This window comes from Pleurodeles waltl, chromosome 3_1, assembly GCF_031143425.1.
Source record: "Pleurodeles waltl isolate 20211129_DDA chromosome 3_1, aPleWal1.hap1.20221129, whole genome shotgun sequence".
Lineage (NCBI taxonomy): Eukaryota > Metazoa > Chordata > Amphibia > Caudata > Salamandridae > Pleurodeles > Pleurodeles waltl.
Genome location: NC_090440.1, coordinates 1,315,400,082 through 1,315,416,547, shown reverse-complemented (window position 1 = coordinate 1,315,416,547; position 16,466 = coordinate 1,315,400,082). Strand labels below are relative to the sequence as shown.

General features: G+C 46.8%; 1 protein-coding gene across 2 annotated transcripts in view; it reads right to left on the bottom strand.

The window, feature by feature from the left end:
* The window catches only part of SEMA5B (semaphorin 5B), a 715,815-nt gene that overhangs the window by 587,383 nt on the left and 111,966 nt on the right, over window positions 1-16,466 (bottom strand). Inside the window, exons 2-3 of one of the 2 annotated variants that reach the window (XM_069224667.1) lie at window positions 4,195-4,324; window positions 2,642-2,807 (exon numbers count right to left, since the gene is read on the bottom strand). The exons of the other annotated variant lie outside the window; for it this stretch is intronic. The gene's annotated coding sequence lies outside the window, so the exon portion shown is untranslated. The remainder of the gene's footprint in view (window positions 1-2,641; window positions 2,808-4,194; window positions 4,325-16,466) is intronic. 2 annotated transcript variants of the gene reach the window in all.

The following is a 16,466-nucleotide window of genomic DNA, read 5'->3' as shown; positions in this document are numbered from 1 at the left end:
CTGCATTAGTTTACAATTTCTAATCGTAATAAATTTAAAGCTTTATGTTATATGTTTAAGGCTAAATCTGGATTAAGACCATGCTACATTCAGGATTTGGTGCTTCCTTATCCGCCCACCTGAGCATTGAGATCACTGTAACTAGCCTTATTCACTGTGTCTAGGCTCTACATGGCTCACATGAAAGGGTGCTCCTTTGCTTATTTGGTCTGGGAATTATGAGATTTCCTCCTAGAGTCTTTGAAAAGCTGTGCTTCACAATTTGCCTTATGCCTGAAGACCCAACTTTAAAATCTGTTGTTCCCAGACACCCCTCCTTCTTACCCTGCACCAAGAAACCTTTTGTGGGTAGCTGTGCTCATTACAAGATTTGAATAATAATAATAATAATAATGACAATAATAATAATTATAATAATAATCCGTGAGCCTCGTAGGGTATAAATCCAGGCAGATGACTGGCAGCTCTACCGGTGAAGGGAACATCTGAGCATGGAGAGTTTCTCTGTTGGAGAGATGCTGCAGCATTTAACTTCAGCTGGTTGTTTGCGGTGCTCGGCACCAGCACATAACTGTCTACACCGGTGCTTTTGACTGGCCTTCACATAGTGGCACTATCTGGTCAATTTAGCAACAAACACAACAGTTGTTTATTAATTCAGTATACATTACAAAGACAAATATCTTACTCCCAAACCATTCTTGTAACTTTAGGGGCATGGAATAGTTTGAATTTTAACACTAGTAACAGTGTGATGGTTAGTACTTGTGTTGGTAGAGTTATGGGGTGGGGCAGGACGCCCTAGCACTTTTTTTCTTTCAATTTAAGCACTGTTCTAGCAGCTTCATCGTGTAAATTAAACTCTGACTTCTAGGCTGGCCATAGCTCATACCTGGAAACTACATTCTACAGGGCCATGGTCTACGTTGTTCATTAAACTGTAGAAGTTTTATGTCACTGAGAAACTGGTGGTAATTCTAATGGTTGAATGCAAAAATGTGAAAACAAAAATGTGGTTGCAATGTAAGACATATGAAAAAAGACCTCTTACTTACACCTACCTTGTTATCCAATTCTACTGTGTGTCCTTCTCTGAAATCATTAATGATCTTGAATATATTTCATTGCACTAATCTTGTTATTTCTATATTACTTTTCTTAGTCTCCTGTTTTGATATGCAAAAAACTGTTGAGGTTACATATTACGGGAGCCACAGTAGCGCCACTGCCTTGAGTTTATTACATGTAAATTACTTTCCTTTCAGAGTGTCTACCTTAAGACCAGTGCTTAATTTGAGCCGGTGGTTGCCAGTGGGGCCGATGGCATCTGTTTTCGGGGACTGGCACTTATTTTTTCTATTAGACATTTCCCGAGAAAAGGAGATAGAAAACCACACAAAGAGGAAATAACGAGAAAGTGAAAGACAGAAAATCCCTCACAAAGGGAGAAAATAGGACCCTCGTAGTGGACTAAAGAGACATGAGGTGGATTGAAGACTACGCAGCCTTGGTATTCTGCATGCTGACATTTAATACCCCACAGACGTCTGAGCAAAGCTTTGGGCACAGGCACTGATTCTTTTACAAACTAAGCACTGGTGAGGCAGGAGACGTCACGTTTGGCTGCAGCACATTGACTGCGGAGGATCCTCTGAAGTGGTCTCCTCTACCTTAAAGTATTTGAGTGCACAACAGACTTGCATCCAAGGAGAAACATCTGGAAAATTCTGAATGAGGTCTGTTGTGGTTTGGGGGGAAGGGGAAGGAGTTCAAGGAAGGACTCTTGTAGAAACACCATTGAGTTTGGGAAGAAAAAAAAAGGTGGTGTTAAACAACCCTGTGCAAAGGGAGACACTCCGAGAAGGGTCTTGGAGAAACCGGTCAGGTAGTACAAAACAACAAAAGGAAAATATTTGGATTTCATATAATAGATTGGGGGAGTTACTCTTTATAAGAAAGGGTAAAAAATATGAGAAAAACAAGGTTCAGTAGGAGAAGCAGGCTAGAAATACTCAAGGATGACCGCTCCTTATTCTTTTTTCTTCCATAGGCCAGTGTTTTTCAGGAAAGGGAATTGATCCATAAACCACTAGCCTGGTTAGCGGGGAGAAAGAGAAGTAATCCAGGAAAACTCAAGGGCGACAGCTTCTTATTTCTTTATCCCCAGGAAGTCATGGAACCATTTGAGGATTAAAACAAACATGTAAAGTCTAGAACTAGATTACCAATCTGATTTTTCTGTTTGTAGGAGTTGGAAGATACCAGTATGTCTAAGATAGCTTAAGAAAAGTGAGAAATAAAAATAAAAATTGCGTTATCACTGGCACTTTGGTGTGGTGCCTACCTGAAAATACACAATTCTTAATAAATAGGGACCAATGGTCACCCCAAGGGGCTCGTGTCATTTATTGAAGTACTTTAAGAGATGTTTGGAAGTGAGCCCCATTGTCTTCAAAAGTAGTGGCAGGACACCATTTCAGATATTTGTTGCTCTCTACAAATGGATTAGCGTAGCATATTTCAAGTTAGGCTGCTTCACAGACTGGGCAGTCGTGGTCCTGCAAAAAGAGTGGGAGCACTGAAATGTATTATACATGGACACAAGCGTAGACATGTATATCTTATTGGCAATGCTACCAACCTTCACAGAGGTGAGAGAGTAGGACTGTCCTCTTCAGTTTACTGGAGCCGTACATACTTCATGCATATGGATTACAGCGATTGTTGGGTTGTGAAGGGCTTTTATGGGTGGTGCCGGCTTCCTAGCTTAGCAAGGTCTTGATGCGCAGCTGAGACGAAGATGACACCTGCAGAAAGAGTGTGGTGGAAAACTCCCTGTAGGTATTCACAGTCTCTCACATCAATACGTTTTCACAAATACGTTTTAAAGTTCTACCAATGAACTGCTACAGGTGCCAAAATCTCAAATTCCAATGTAGAATGGGTACAAACCCTAACTCCAAAATAAATGTCTATACACAAGATTAACCTCCCACTGTCAAATGTGTGTGTGATTAAAACCTAAAGAAACCTCAGAGAGGTGCCGGCAACAACTGTTCGTAGGCTAAAGTCTAAATATTTGAGGATTGAACGGAAGAAAAACATCTTGAAATATAATACAGATAATGAGTGGTGTCCAATTGTGCTTTGACAGTATACTCTAGAAGGCTGAATAAATGCGTCCACATCACAGTCCCCTCTTCACCATTGTCCCCTCCCATCCGGGTGACAAACGTGGAACTTTTAAAATTAATTTTATATTCCCCAAGGGAGGATTTACTTCTCCCTCAAATGAGTGACAAGTCAGACCTAACAGCAGCCTTATTCATTTATTGGGATGTTTTCTTATACCTTAATTAGGTATTCATACACTCCATGCTATGATTCATGTGCTAAATAGTGAGGATTTTAAGAGTAAACTCTCTCAGATTGTTGCGGAGAGAAAGAGAAAGCTGAGGTTTCAAGCAGCTGCTCTGTTTTTTACTACTGCGTCTTGCGCCGGCGTGAGCCCCGTGACCTGTCAAGAGTTCTGATCTGCTTTGGGGAGAAAGTGTTTTTCCCACAGAGAGAACAGTGGCCTGATCTATGCTGAACACACCAGGTGCGGCTCCTCCATTACGGCAGAGGAGCGTCTCCCCCCCTCCCCCCCCCCCCCCAGCAGCAGCCGCTGCAAATCACCTTTAACAAACAAAAAGATAATAAACCATGTTTATTATCTTTTTTGCTAGTTGAAGGGGTGGGGCATTGGGGTTGATGAGAGGAGTGCACTGTGCACTCCACTCACCGACCAAACATACATGGCCAGTAGGCTCTCTCCAGCCAAGCAACACAGCTGCCGAACTGGAGAAAGCCCGCACAGGCTCCCAGTCTGCCTGGAAGCGCCCTGGCTGGGTGCTCCCAGCCAATCCTGACACTGCTCTGAGCAGCAACAGGAGAAGAGTAGCGCAGGAGCGGAGCAGGTAAGTGATTTAAAGAAAAAAAATTGTTTTATTCATTAGCCCCGTGCCACCTCCTCCTAACCATCCCGTGCTCTGCCTCAACAAAGCCCCGCGAGCCACTCCTGGAACACACCCAATTAAGGATGAGCCATGGCACAGGCCTGGACAAAACACTTGATAGTTAATAAAGTCCCCGGCTTGAGACTTCAGGGAAAGGGATATTGGGTTTGCCACCGCCTATGAAAATAAACATCACCTTGCCAGGACGTTGGGGAACTGAAAGTCTTTCTGAAGCTGCAGAGTGGAGAAGGGAGATTTTTCACAACGAGTTATCCTAAAATCGTTTTTTTCACGATGAATTCCACACTCTCTCTATGGGAGCCGACCTGATTGAGGTGAAGAGATGTAAAACACAAATTAAAAACTGTGTTTTAACACATTCTGATTGCATTTATAAAGCACTTTATACCCCCCCACCCCTTGAAATGTCACACAATATCCCGTCCATATGACAAACTGAAGAAAAGACACTTGTTTAGCAAAACTAGAAACATCCGGGTCCCACACTGTTTGAATTCGCCCATGTTAGCCAACGACCAGGGAATTCAGTCACTTTGCTTGGGTTCACATAGGTACTTTATCCACCAGGGCAATAAAATCTATTGATGCTTTCAAGCCAATGCACTACACCTCCAAGCACATGCCAAGTGCCAAACTAGGTAATCGAATTTCACAAGCTAGATCTAATACTTTTAAGAAGCTTGTTCAGGGAACACGGCCAAATGCTTGGATAAATTAAAATTCTGTAGCAATGGCTGATGTATAAAGGAAAGAAACAATGAGTACCTCACGCTGGGATCTAAAACAGTTCTCCGTGCCCAGAACTGTCCACATCTCTCAGAAATGCTGCCTTTTGTTTAACACTATGTTCTGGTGCATAAATATAAACGACAATGCCGAATTAGAGGTCATGGCATAACGCAAAATGGCATTCCCTCTGCAAGGTTGGGTGTGAGACCGCTACAAAGTCACCTAGATGGGCTACCTCCAGAACAATAAATATCTTAAGCTAGCTGGGGAGCACCGAGTTTGGGGCAACTCTGTGCTGCAGGTTTAAGTGGTGACTTGGTAGGGAGAGGACAGCAAGGGTCCAGAGCACACACACAGAAGAAGAGATGACTGCAAAGTGGGGTGAGGAAGTTCAAAAGGAGTTGGGTAGTCAGGTGTACGAGGGAGGCAGGAGCCGGGGACAGGTGGTTAAGTTGACCAGCATGCCAGGTAATTCTCGTACATGCAGAGTAAGGCGTTGTGAGACACAGCAGACTCTGGGACCTTCATTCGGCTCCGCAGCCCCGAGGGAAAGAGGGTGCGGCCTCGGGCAGCCAGCCTTACAGCCACGAGGGATATAGCCGGGGGTCACCCGCATGACCTGGGGCTTGGGCCGCCCCCTGTCGTCACCAGACACAGGACCAGGTGTCCTGCATTGTGGGCTACATGCGGCCTCTCACAGTAGTAGATGAGGTAACATGCTGGTGCACTTGGGGGTTACAGCGCAGGTAAGGGCACGTGCGAGTTCCCCATGGGTAGGTGAATCCATGGTAGAAGATGTAACGGTCTTGGATTACGATGAGGAGAGCATGGAAGAAAAGGAAATTAAGAGAGGAGGAAGTCCACGATAAGGAGGAGCACTGGTGGAGTGCTGGTGTGAGGGGGTTTGGGATTCTCATGCTGTTTTGCCTTATGTGTTTCCGCCTAACCATTCTTGTGCAGCCTAACCCTTCTCGTGCTACAGTCTCATTGGGAGGGTGTGTCGAGGAAAAGGCAACCAGCGAGACAACAGGTAAGCCCCCTTACTCTTAGACGCATGCTAAAAAAGTGCCATTTGGTGTGGAGGTGAAAGGGTTGCCTGAAGGACAGCTTGTGGAGAGGGGTGTTTGTGCTGCACACTGAAGTGGGAACTGAAGACAAGGAGGGGGAAGCAGTGGTAGAGGGGCAGTTGAAGGGAGTAGGTTTAAAAAGACAGGTAGATGCGGCCGAAACAACAGACAAAGGAGAGGCACCAGCGATACAGGAAAGATAGAGAGCAAGGAATTTAAGGTGAAGAAGTTGCCCTACATGGGTACTTCCAAGCCTTTAGGGGCACATTTGATGGTTTCAACAAAAGATTTGGAAAGGGGAGTCGGTAGAAATGCTTAAGCTGCTGCACAGAGAAGTGACAGCAAAAGAAGGATCAAAAGAGGAGGAATACGAGCTGGCTAAAAGACCCAAGGTGCCAGTTATGATTGAGAACTGGATGGCGGTATTTCCCATTTATGCCAGCGTCTACTGCAAGAAATATCCCGAACGCTCTGTCACATTGTTTAAATATATGGATGTTATACGTAAGGTGTACATAAACTATGGTGGATACGCTTAGGTGCAATATGACGAGGAGTTTAGAGTGCATATGGCAGCAGATCCAGAGGTGCAGTGGGGGGAAAGAGATGCTGACTTGTGGCAGCATATAACGGGACCAGCAAAGTTCCGTACAAACAGTCTTCATGGCTAGTGGTTTTCCGATAGTATATCTGCCTTTCAAGGTCGGCCTACTTGGGGAGGAGTGGTGTCAGCAGCAAAGTCACAGTCTCAATCGACCAACACTGCCGTTCCCCACATCGGAGCGTGCTGGGACTTCAATAAAGGAGCAATTACCAGGGAGTACTGCAAGTTCCGTCATGATTGCTCCAAGTGTGGGGGGAGATATGCAATTGTCAACTGCTTTGTGGCAAGCAATTCCAATGGAGGGTCATCTGGACAGTGGCAGGTACTGCAGAGCGGGTGCAACTCTCAATCAGGCCAGACAAGTGGCTTCAGGAGAGGGCTGGGCAGTCACAATACTGGGGGGGGGAGGGCTCTTATGCCAATTGACATCAACAGGCCTTTGTTCTGGTTGGATGTCTGCGACAGGAAAGATGCTAGATTGCTGCGGGACGGGTTTGTAAGGGGTTTAAATTGAGGTATTAAGGTCTCAAGACACCTAGGTGGGCGAAAAATCTGAAATCTGCGAGTCAGCATAGGCTTGTGGTGCATGACAAGTTAGCTAAAGAAGTACATGAGGGAAGAATGGCAGAGTCTTTCTCAGACTGGCTGTTGGAAGCCCTAATTGTTTAACTGATTGGGGTCATTCCTAAAAATGAAAAAGAACAATTCTGGCTAATCCAACATTTGTCCTGGCCGGAGGGTGCTGCAGTGAATACCTTCATGGTGTCAGTGTCTTATTAATCTGTGGCCGTTGCCATGCAAATGGTCGAGCAAGTCAGACGGGGGGCATTTGTGGTGAAGAGTGATGTAAAGTCAGCCTTCCGCTTATTGCAGGTACACCCTACTTACTTTCAACTACTCTGGCTACAGTTCGAGGGATGCTGGCATGTGGATACGGCCCTTCCAATGGACTGGTCCATTTCTTGTGGATTATTTGAGTGTTTCAGCACACTTTTACAGTGGCTGTTCACTTATGTAACTGGTCACGCTGGCATCACACATTACCTGGACAACTTCTTTATTGATGGCAGGCTGGGATCCCGGGAATGCCATGAGATGTTAGGGAGCTTTCAAGAAATAATGGCAGAAGTGGTGGTGCCCTTGGCACCAGAAAAAACAGTGGGCCCGCTCAGCAATTTACATTTTTTAGGCACTGAAATAGACACAGCAGCAATGTCAGCACAGCTGCCAGAGGACCAAAAAGCAGTGATGCACTTACTAATTGATGACATGTTGAGAAAGCAGAAGGTAACTGTGAAGGAGGTACAGATATTGCTTGGCCATCTTAACTTTACTTGCAGAGTGGTCTGGGCTGGAAGAGTGTTCTGTAGAAGATTAGGGCTCACCTTGCAAGGAAAATACTTACTTCACCACCATGTTTGCTTGTCGGAAGGAGTGAAGGAAGATTTGAGGATGTGGCACTTTTTTGAGGACTCCTTTAATGGCATTCCATTGTGCACATATTTGCGGCTGCGGCTTTGGTATTTACTGGCAAGGGGAGTGGTGTGCAGAAAGATGGCACACAGAACGGGCAAATGGCAGTCTCACCATAGCATTTTTGAAAATGTTCCCTGTGGTGGTGGGATTGATTTTGTGGGGGGCAAGCTTGACACACAAACAAGTAAACTTTTGGGTTGATAGTTTGGTAGTGGTACAGTTTATCAACAGACAATCTGCAAGTGATCCTCAGGTTTTTAAGTTATTGAAGGTTTCTGTTTTGGGTTGTCTCAGGCATGACATTGCATTTGGTGCTTTACATGTGCCGGGTGTGGACAACTACATTATGGACGCTTTGTCTCGTTCACAGTGGAGGAGATTTCATGGGCTGGCCACGGATCAAGATCCAGTACGGACACAGATGCCAATAGAGCTGTGGACGATAGGAGACAACGGATGTTACAACTGGTTTTGAACTCAATAGCGGTGTCTACTAAGTCAGCATATGCACAGGCATGGGCAGTATTTATTGACTGCGGGGTGCATCACAGGCGGCTGGCACGGGTGTAGGATGTTGTTCGATACATACTGAGGCCAATTAGAAAAGGACAATTGAGGGTTACCATTTCCGGGAAACTAGCATGTATTTTCTTTATGGGGAAACTGCTGTGGGGTTAACCCCCCCTCTCAGCCATGAAACTGGGTAAAAGAAAACTGGAGAGGTGGGCCTGAGAGTCAGGGGTGACCGAGCGGAAGAGAGAACCAATATCGTTGGTCCCTTTGGGCCAACTCAATGGGGTCCTTCCGGAGGTACGCTTCAATGCAGCGGAAACAATACTGTTTAGTACACTTATGTCATGGATGTTTTTCAGGGCATTTAGGGTTTCTGAGTTGCTGGGGGATAAGACTACTGCTGGTATGAGCTGGCAAGACGTTCAATTCACGAGGCAGGGTATACAGTTGAATTTACACAGTATATTTGTGACCCTACCCAGACACTAGAATATGCCCAGTTCAGTTGGGCCAGTGGCTTCAAGATGCCCAATACCAGGTAGATTTGGGGGTCTTTGTACATAGCCATGGGAGCCCAGTTACCACATACCAATTTCTGGTGGTGCTGCGTAAAGCTCTGAAGAAAATGGGAAAAGATTGGTCACAATTTGGTACACACTCTTTTTTTATATAGACATGGCCACAGAAGCCGGCCGACGGGGATGGGAAAGGGACAGAATCATGCAGACGGGTAGATGGGCATCAGAGTGTTCACAGATATGTCCGGGGAACAGCCAATAAGTGCTGAACGTTTTGGATCGTGGGGCCTTCTTTTATTAGGGGGGCAGAGAGGTAGACGCAGGAGACACATTTTGGACTACAACTAGGTTTGAGCAGCCAGTTTTATCACCTGTACTGGGATGGGAAAGGTGGTTTCTTATGGAGGGAATTGATTCCTTGCCTGAACAGGTTATAGAGGAGGGGAACATGCCCTCATGTTTTACTAATACATTTAAGGAAAAATTATTTGGTGGTGTCAAAAGGCCTGGCGATTTATAAAACAAATGAAATGGGACTTAAGACATTCTGGCTTTATGGCTTGTTTGCCACGTTATATGGAAAGCATTCATGTCCAGGATATCCTGGCTTGCGGCCATTTGCCCAGCAGCTATTGAAAAGGCGAAAAGAAAGCTGAATTAAGAAATGTGCATATTTTGGAGGGAAAAACAGATTGGGGATTATAGAGCACGGGACATTAGATTTGAAAATAAGGAATTTTACAGGGACGATAGAGTGCATTTGTCCTTTATGGGCATGAGCCTCTATTTGCTAGAGGTAAGGAAGACATTGACGGCTACACTGAAGGTCTAATAAAGCTGACATTTAGCGACTGGGTGGGGGTGGGGGGGCAGTAAAGTCCATTAGGGACTTTTTCTGGGTGGCGGGTGGAGGGCAGGCTTTCTCATTTCGCTCAGCTCATGGTTGGGCTTGGGGCAGGTCAGGCTGGAGAGATTGGGGTACATAGGACCAAACACGGACAGGCAGGTTTTTAAGGTTGGTTGCAAATGTTATGCACTCAGCGGTTTACAGATTTACAATATAAAAGTGCTATTATAGTTGAAATTAGTTTAGAGCAACTCTGGGAAATTTGCATTGCTAATGATTGGGGAGGGAGGGTACTTTTGTGGGGGGTGAGGGGGGGAGATTGAATATGTTCATGTCTAGTGAGTTTTGTAAGGCAAAGGCCAGGTTGTGTTTCTGTAACCATGCACCTAAGCCAATAAAGCAGCCTTCAACTCACAGCTACTTGCAGTATTCATTGAGTGCACCCTATGCCCCAATTTCAAGACTTAGCTTCCAAGCACCCAGGGTTATGTAGGACACCTTAGACCAGGCATCCCTTTGGAATCAACAGCATTCTGCTTGCTGGGATAGACACGCAAAACTACAAATCTCAGAAAGCAGTGCAAAAAAGCGATGACAGAGCAGGAGTGTCACACATGGTTTTATTGCGGGGGGCGTGGCTCTCTGTGCATAGATCTGTAAAATGTTTGCGACTAACGCTGGTAATGAGAAAGCAGCAATTGTGCTTTTTGGGCCCATGCTGTGTAGTAAAAGCCGGTGTTCAACCCTAATTTCAGTTCATCACTTGGGCCCTGCTCCTCATTACAGCAGTTTATTAGCCTTCTCCACGTCCCTAATAATAAAAAAATACCTTGTACTGCCTGTTTGAGGGGATCTGGCGGTTTGTTTTTAAGGAGTAACGGGAAAGGATCGACAGAGCATGAAGCTGCTTAATTGCTTCACAGTTAGCAGCGCTGATGTCGTGAAATTAAATGCTTTTCCAAAGCCAATCTTTTCATACATGTAATTATTGTTCGATGATGCATCAGGTCCCGCTCACCTGCGGGTGCAGGCCAAACAAGAAGGAGCACGTGAGAGATTACTGCGTCTGCGTCACAGGAGGGGGTGAAAAGGGCACCGCAATACTTTTCACTTGTGGAGGTATTGTACTACATGATATACTTTTAGGTTAATTGCGATAAATATTCGGAGGAGCATTCCTTGACTTCCACTGCCCTGGATCAGGAAATAATGGGCACAGACTGGAAGCGTCAACAGCTGCGGAAGGAGTCCGATAATTGGAGTAGTGGGGAATAGGCTTAGCCAGGTGATTGGCCGGCCTATCCGACCGCGTTTCCTCGGCCTGGGATGGACTACCTTGGATTCTGCAGCAAACGACTTGTCATAACCACCTTTGTATAAACTCTGGAACCACAAGGAATTTAATGCACTACAATATAGTTTGACTAATCTATTTTAAGTATCTCGTGTTGTGTTGTCGGGCTAGGCCCCAAGCTGGATAATTGATGCGTTATAAATGAATACCACCACACAGATTACTAGTAACTCGACTGGCGGGAAAACCTCCCCGTCCTTTGATTACAGTCGGTTGCGTCACCGACTCAACCATTACTTCATCCCATTGCAGGGGAGATTGTCATCTCCCTGCGAGTGTGGACGTCATGGGCGGGTACATGACTAAACACAACATTCCTCCTTTAACCATAACAAAACATGTAAAACCACGTCGTCAGTTCACATTTCAAACACTGTCCAAAACGTTACCTACATTCTAGAAACTGAGTTTAACATGCAAATGGTATTATGTACATGATCAATCTAACACAAAATCTTGTTGCCTGGTAGAGCATTGGGGGCGGGGCCGTAAGCTGTAACAACTCATTCCCCGTCTTGACAAGACCGAGCCGTCCGGCACCGTTCCATGTGCATCAGGCTCCGAGAATGGACTACCGTCAGAGGTCTGCACCTCTGGGCTCCCTGCTCCGCAGGATGCCACACCGTCAGCCGGCAAACAGGGATCCTGAGATGCGAAATCACCTTCCTCCTGACCATCCATGCTCTCATTGTCTAAACCAATTGAGGACTGTTCTCTAGCTTCTGTCACCTGGCAGTCCACTTTGAAAAATGAAATGTTTCTCGTGACTGTCTCCTGGCCTCTTTTTGCAGTGATCATGGTGCCTTTGACCTCACTTACCACCCAGGGATACTTCTCAAAAGGTAACACAAATTTGCTTCCTCCTCTTCTGCATTTTACCAGGACCAAATCCCCTACATAAATAGTTCGCTCCTTAGCTCTCCTTCTCCGTGACATCTTGTCATTTCTGTCCTTTCTTTGTGAGAGCATTTTCCCCACTTGACTATGAAATTCGGACGGTTCCTGAACATGGGGAATGGTATCTCTAACATTCCTATTAATGCATAAAGAGCTAGGTGTCTCTCCAGTGGTAGCATGAGGAGTAAGTCAGTACTCCCGCAAAAAGGCATATACAGCACAGTCCACATTATGACCCCCAGCCATAGCGATTCGCAGTACCCTGTTTAGCGTCCTCATAAAACGTTCCACCTCACCGTTTGCTTGAGGCCAACGAGGCATGATCTTTTTGTGCACAAGCCCTCGAGACTGTAAGTACTCAGCAAACTCTTGGCTTGAGAACGGAGGTCCATTGTCAATGCGAATCTCGTGTAGCAAACCATGGGTGGCCATAATCTTTTCAAAACGTGGTATGATCTGAGACGCTGTGGTAGACTCCACAATTTCAACTTCAGGAAACTTTGAGAAGTCATCTATCATAACAAAAGTGTGATGTCCATCGGGCAGACTCCCAAAATCAGCACTCGCTCGAAACCACGGGGCAGGATGAATGGTTTCGTAAGGATTGGTGGGGGATGTTCAGCCGGACCAACTGCTTGACACATCATACATTGATGTACAACTCTTTCAACGTGGTCAAGTCTCGGGAACCATACCTTGCTCCTTAATCTGGACTTTGTCTTCACCATTCCTTGATGAGATGCATGGGCAAGCTCCACTACAGAGTGCTGTAAAGACATGGGAATGACCAGCCTGTGCCCCCTCAGCAAACATCCTTCAGGAGATACAGCCAGTTCTTGTCTGACCTTGTGCAAGGAGGACAACATAGCACGAGCTTCCGCCGTCCGGAGAGTCACATTTTGAAGAATAGGATGCCATCTTCCGGATACCATAGCTGACCTTACCAACTGCAGACACTCATCACCATCGGTGGCTGACCTGATTTCGTCCAGAGACAGAGGGAGTGTCCGGGACCTTTCCACAACCAACCTCACATATTCCTCTACTTCTTTTGCATCTGCGACCTCGAAAAGTAGCAAGCCTAGCATGCCATGAGAGGTAGTCGGCCGGATTCAAAACTCCAGGTCGATACACCACCTGAAATCGATAGTCTTGCAGCTGCAAGATCCATTTCTCTATTTGTGGCGGGAGTTTGGACGAGGACCCATTAAACAAAGGAATCGGGGGCTTGTGATCAGTGTGTACTACAAACGGCTGACCATACAGGTACAGATGAAAATGTCTGCAGCCCCAATGCACTGCAATGGCTTCCTTTTCAATTTGGGAGTAGCGCTGCTCAGTCTCTGTTAAGGCACGACTGGCATACGCCACCGGAGCCCATTCTCCGTCCAATTGCTTTTGGGCCAACACTGCTCCAAGCCCCGTGGGACTAGCATCCACCGACAGTTCAGACTCCTTTCGAGAGTCAAAATAGACCAGGGTAGCGTGTTCAGATAACGCTGACTTGGTGGCATGGAAAGCAGCATCTTGTTCGGGTCCCCACTCCCAAACGGCATTGGTCTTGATAAGGTCTCTGAGAGGAGCCGTTAGAGCTGTCAGGTTCTTGATAAACCGCCCACAATAATTCAGCATGCCCAAATGGCTGCGAACACCAGATACATTAATGGGAGCCATGGCAGATTGAACGTCTGTTACCTTGGCCGGATCCGGCAAAACTCCTTCTCCAGAGAAACGATACCCAAAGAAAGCCACTTCCGTCTGTAGAAAAGAACACTTGTCTCTGTGAAGCGTCAGGCCATTCTCTTGAAGTCTCTGGAATGTTGCTCGGAGGTGAGAGAGATGTGACTCCACACTGGGCGCATGCACAAGTATGTCATCGCTGACATTGATGACTCCTGGTAGGCCAGCAAGTACCCCACGAATGGTGTCTTGAAAAACCTCTGCAGCGCTGGAAATCCCAAAACTCATACTTTTGTATCCCCTGAGTCCCACATGAGTGGAGAAAGTGGTTATGCCTCTGGAATCAGGATGTAACAGAAGCTGGTGATACCCAGACCTCAAATCCATTTTTGAGATTCACCTTGACCCTGCAACCTCTGCAACAACGTAATCTACAGTAGGTGCCGTTCCCGTTTAATGGCGACATTTGGCAGGCGCATATCCACACAAATCCTCACCTCTCCTGGTTGCTTAGGTTTTCTAGCAATCACAGTGGTTGATACCCACGGAGTGAGACCGTCGACCTTCTCTATAACATCCGCTTGCTCCAGCTTCCTGAGCTCCTCCTCCACTTTGGGCCTCAGATGGAAAGCCACTCTGCGATGTTTCAAAGCCACTGGCTGAATGGACTTGTCAATGTGTAGTCGTAACATGCGGTCCTTCAGGCAACCTATACCTTCAAACAATGACTTAAACTCAGTTACCAAGCTCTCCACAGTCTCAAGGTGAACACTAAATGCAAAAGAAATTAGGTTTAACTGCTCTGCTATCCGGCAGCTTAGCAGCATGTCCAATCCAGTTTTGGTGACAAATACCTTAGCTTGTATCGCATTCTCCTCGTGAGACAGTGTCGTGATAAACACACCTGCCAACGGCAGTGGCTGCGATGACCCAAACGCATATACTTGGGTCATTGTAGGTCATAACTTGGGCTGAATGGGAAGATTGGGCCATTACGTTAATGGAAGCGCCAGTGTCAATCAACGCGTCAACTTATGGCCTGCCAGAGGAATTGGGCACCTTGGTACTCGCTTCCGAGGATACCCACTAGGCTGCAATGCGTGCATCACGTGGACGGTTCCTTCACGCTCCTCATCATCGTCCAGATCATCATCTTCTGTCATCATGAGTGGTTGCACTGAGTTGACAGCTTTGAGCTTCTGTGACTTGGGACGGACCGTTGACATGCATACTTTGGCGAAATGGTTCAACTTATTGCAACTCGAGCATTTCTTGCCTTGAGCAGGACACACACCTTGATGAGGGAATGGACTGCCACAAGAGTAGCAGGATCGCGATGACGTGGTGGCCTTTTGCCTGGATTTCTTTCTATCCACAGCAGCTGCGGTGATGGCGTTCACTGGCTCCACTTTGACCTGGGTTTGCAGCGCTGCTTCCATATGAGCTGCACATATAGCTCCTTGGACCTTCCCAATGTGAGTATGTTTACCATTGACATACCAGGTATCTGCAATATGTGCTCCCTTAGCTTCATGGATGCGCATCCCTGTATGAATTGCACACAGACTTCACCTTCCACGTCCAGTAAAGTGCAGGTGCAAGCTAGGTCTTTTAGCATTGCATAGAAAGTATCAACTGATTCATTGGGAAGTTGTCTGGCCTGTCTGAGGAGGAAACGTTCATAGTCAGGATTCGCCAGGGGTTCGATATGAGCTGTGAGCCCCCTTTTTAGTGACTGGTAGGTGAAAGGCGTGCACTCTTCGGCCACAGACTGTCCCAGTTTATGAATGGCTGCATCTCCCAAATGTAAGAGCATGGAACGGCCTCTGTCATTGTCCAGTGCTGTTGCCACAAAGTAGGTTTCTAACCTGTCCACCCACTCCTTCCATCGAGCTGCTTGAGCGGAGGGAGGACCCTTCACGACAAAAGGTTCCAATGCCGGGACTGAAGCCATGATTTTACCTCAAAGCTTTCAACATGTGATCACACCTCCACCTTTATGTGCACGTAATCAAAGCACTCAAAAGTCACTACGTGCTTTAGGAGGTTTCGCCGCCACCCAACACCACTGCCACACAGCCTACTCCACAGCAGGCCAGAAGTGCGAAAACCAAAGTCACGTACATGACCCTGTGGAGTTTAATGCGATGGGCCTAAAATTATCCATGTACTCTGAGCAAGATCCACTTGTTCTGTGAATTTCCAGGGGTTACAGTTACTGTCAGATATAGAAAAAAACTTCCAGCGAAGTGTAACTGCCTTGACAAATGGGAAAAATACAGTATATATACGCTTATAGCCCCAAAACAGGATCCTCAGCTCTGTCCTGCCCTTTGTGCACTCCAGAATGCATGCACCAACGAAGCATAAGGGGCCTCACACGCCCCTCCCGATTGCTGCTCACCTTGTAGACTGATGATTTGACAAGGCCGGTTGCTCCAGCAACCGCTAGGATGCCTGCCTTGGGCGTGAACCGGCGAGCCTTGGGATTCCCCAGCGCTCCGGCCACACCTCGTGTAGACGAGCTCTGAAAGAGCCACGCCCGCGGCACTCAGGGCAGCCGGGGCGTTGGCCTCGGGCGTGCTTCGATTGGCGCGTCTGAGCTTCGGCCTCCTCACGCGGCCAAAATGCGTCCAACGCCGGGATGCCCACACGCCCCTTCGAACCGGGACCAGCGGGACACCAGAATGCAGCAGGAAGAGCAGCGCTCACAAGCGGCACCGAGCGGCTTCACTATCCTGTAGGGGGGGGCGTCGACAACA